General features: G+C 36.7%; 1 long non-coding RNA gene across 1 annotated transcript; it reads right to left on the minus strand.

The window, feature by feature from the left end:
• Positions 1–2,682: 2,682 nt before the first annotated feature.
• On the minus strand, positions 2,683–3,498 carry LOC144641155 (uncharacterized). The gene is made up of 2 exons (XR_013568508.1): positions 3,265–3,498; positions 2,683–3,168 (listed from the first exon to the last, which is right to left on the minus strand). It is a non-coding gene; the product is annotated as an uncharacterized LOC144641155 (long non-coding RNA).
• Between the last annotated feature and the right edge of the window lie 284 nt (positions 3,499–3,782).

Here is a 3,782-nt window from a genome sequence, read left to right on the forward strand (position 1 = left end):
ATGGCCAAGCTCGCCACAGTCTCCCTGTAACACAGAGGTAAGAGCATCCGACCGATGTGCGAAAGGTCATGGATTCCATTTCCACCGGGACTTAGATTTTTCTTTGTCCGACGCTCGTGACGAGAGAAAACTACGTCTCTCTCATGTTAAATTTATTTCTTTGGGAATTATCTGTGTAGTGTTATTGTGTATTATGTCATCACAGTCGGAGTACACAAGTAGGCTTGTACCGAAAGTGCTCGTAAAAAAAGCATTAAGTGCTCGTTTTTTGCCAAAAAAGTGCTAAAATAATGTTAATTTTTTTAAAAAGTGCTCGTGGGTTACATAAAAATGCTCAATTTTTTCCGATTTTTTTAAACATAGAATATTACATTTTTCAGATTTTCAGTTAGATTTTTCAACAATAAAATATAACGATCAATGTTTGATGTCAGAGTACGCTCTCGAGCTATCTCTGCCTTGGCTCTCGACTAGTTGTATCCTTCGGTTGCCATGACATCGTTCAGTGCTCACGAGTGCTCGTGACACGTTTTGATTGGATAATAAGAGTAGAACACTCTTCGAGTGTTCGTGTCCAGCTTTGATTGGATAAAAAGAGTCGAAAACTCTTCGGATGCTCGTTAGAAAGTAAATTCGGAGGGTTCGCCGAAAGATGCACTTGTTCCCCCGACCGACTGACTTGTTCATCAGACTTAAACATCAGTAGAGCGGTTTTCGTTTGGCTGTAGAAATATGTTATGTGTTTTCTTTAGCAAATTAGTTCCGGGTTTCTTTATATTATCTCTGTTAATTGGTTAAAAACAATTTGATTAATAACAAGCAAACCCAAATTAGTCCTGACTTGGCTCAGGTGACTCAGTTGTTTTTCCGCGTTTGGTACCGGTTTTTTTCCCACGCATGCTGCATGTTTTCCCGCGGCTGGAATGTTTTTTCTCGTGATTGGTCAAATGTATTTTTTTCCTTTTCGTTTGTAAACAGTCTGAAGATCGTTCTATTAAGGTTTTTGTGGACCAATTTTAGCAAAGCAAATAATTTGAACTTGATTTAATACTGCTTGCGTGTTTAGAGCTAAATTGCTTTTTGAATCAAATTGGAGAAATACTTGTTCTTTTAAGCTTCATGATTATATTGACAAGTGTTACCTTGCATTTGTTATTTGAAGAACACCCAATCATAGAATCAAACAGGGGTCTTATTTTGTTAAAACTCTTGCGCTTTCGTCAAAATGAGAAAGATATAATAGTTTTCATTTTTACACAAATGAAACTCATTTTCATGTCTTGGTCAGTTTTGCACCAGGGGTTGTGTTGAAACAAAACCTATAGCCAATTCAGTTTAAAAGGATTAAAGGGAACGGTACATCTTATCTACCAAGTTGTGAAGGTTTCTGTTAAACAGAGTGCATTCAACACTCCAAAATCGTTTACCACAAAATACCGTCTTAAGCAATCCCTTAGCAACTGCCGTCTGTTAAATATTTAGTTAAGATGGCCCTCCCTGGTTAGTTATTCAGGGCGCGTAATGCATGATACGCAACATCTGGCATGAGTTTCACTATAATCAAAGCATGCTTTTGTCTACTTTGCATTATGCAATGTAAATATTTTATTGCAATAAAAAGCACGGCTTTTAAAGTCAAGCAACTTTGTATCCCTAAGTTTAAGTTTTTAGGTAATTTAGAATAATTTGTTGTAATCTGGAAAGGGTCTCTTGTGCTTGTAATATGCGCGTAGTCTTTTGTATGTGTATGTAAGTAATTGTGTCTTTTTTTCTTTGTTAGATGTAAGAAACTTCCAATATTAAATAAAAATATCAAAATACAAAAAAAAAAAAAAACTTTGTATCCTCTTTTATGGCGTTTTATAGTTAATCATTTTATTCAAGGGAAATACATAACTCCTAGGCCGCAAGCCTGGGCAAAAATTTTGACTTTATCCTTCTGACTGCCTGCAAAAACATTGTATGCTACGTTAGCAAAACTACATTAAAAAAACTTTCGGAATCGAGTTGTAAAGAGTGACAGAGAATGTAAGCTTTATGGGATTTAAACCTCTTGCATGCAATCGTTGTTTGTTCCACAAGTTTAGAGTGTTTCATCAACATATATCATCTAGGTGATAACATTCATTTTAGTCGCCACACCATCTGCTTAAGTTGGCAAAGATAAATTGCATGTTGATCTATCTTGTCAGAAATAACTAAAAGGCTCGGCGCTTACAAAGATGGGGATTTGACCCACACCCTCCCCCTCCACCCTTAAATTAAATCGATAACAATAGGGGGGATGGGAAATACGTTAAGGTTACAATTGTTAGCGGCCACTAATTTAAGCGATTTTTTCTGAGGCCATCCCAATAAAATGTTTCGTTTCCCATCGCCCGACCGACCCATTTTTTTCGAAAAGTAAAAAAAAAAAAAAAAACATTCCAGATTCATAGTTAAAGAAGCAAGTACTTCAATTTACAAGCACATGATCTTGTTTTATTAACAACGATTGGTATATGATGTCGTTGTCTTTAATAAACATCGATACTACGTTATTTAAGAGGCTGTATCTGTAATAGTGGTCTGCCCGTTCTGGCTTGTTAAATAGATTTCGTTCTTTTCTAGTGTGTTGCAAGACTTTCATGTACTTATACTAAAAACACAATTCACTTGACCGGATCATTAATTTTTTTCGAGTTTTTAAGGATTTTCGGTTCACCCGAACGAGCACTTGTAACGACCACTGTCAAGGCTTAAATTTACCACAACTTTGAAAATTAATTAAAAAAGAACTAACAACTTCTGTACCAAACAAACACTACAGCCTGTTCAATTATGTCTTTTTAATTTATCACACCAACTTTCACGAACATTGAGCTCGAATCAAGCTAGCAGCAAAACATTAACGACACCCCTATCACACACCTTGATGAAACACTTGAAAACGGCTCAGATTCAAACTTTAGTTTTGAAAAAGTGAGGCGGTCTACTTCAATCAAACCAACGCAGCCGAAAAGTAGATGTAATAGAAAATGTTCCTATCGAAAAAAACCTTTTGGTATCGTCTTAATGAAATATTTACAGCTGTGTAAACTTGCCCAATTTCGAAGATCTTCATGTTTGCAGCCATTTTGAGGGACTCGTCAGGACGAGGAGTTTCATCAACTGGCCTCGCAGACATCCCTAACACCATCAGAAATAAACAAAGATTGGATATAAATGCATTGCAGTTTAACTGAAAGAGAATAAATCGTGTTTAAAAATGGAAGCTCGACTTACATTTCAACGATTTCTACGGGCGTAAGGTAATTCTTGTTCGAATTTCGCTTGATGATTCCACAACAAATAACAATATTTGACACGCAGACTTTGACTGAATGTAGCGTTTGAATCAGTTAAAGATAGTAACCTCGTGCTTTCCCTTCTTTACCGGCGTACAGCGAAGTTGTTTTCACGACAAAACAGCAAGCATCAGGTAAAGAAGACCGAACTGACATGTTTATCGATTGGTCGGTTATATACTTCATGTATGGAGTACCGTTGTGTACCGTATGTGTACCGTATAGTGCCTCATACATGAAGTAGTGACCGACAGGCCGTTTCTTCAGCTGTTTCTTCGACGTTCAACGTTTTGCGATGGAAAATCTTTGCTGTACGCCAGTAAGGAAGGAAAAGCACAAAGTTACTGCCTTGAGCTGATTCATAAATTACATTAAGTCGAAGTTTGTATGTCAAATATTGTTATTTCTAGTGGAATCATCGAGCGAAATTCCAATAGTAACAACCGTACGTCCGTA

The sequence above is a fragment of the Oculina patagonica genome, unplaced genomic scaffold, assembly GCF_052425735.1.
Source record: "Oculina patagonica isolate OP01 unplaced genomic scaffold, crgOcupat unplaced71, whole genome shotgun sequence".
NCBI lineage: Eukaryota > Metazoa > Cnidaria > Anthozoa > Scleractinia > Oculinidae > Oculina > Oculina patagonica.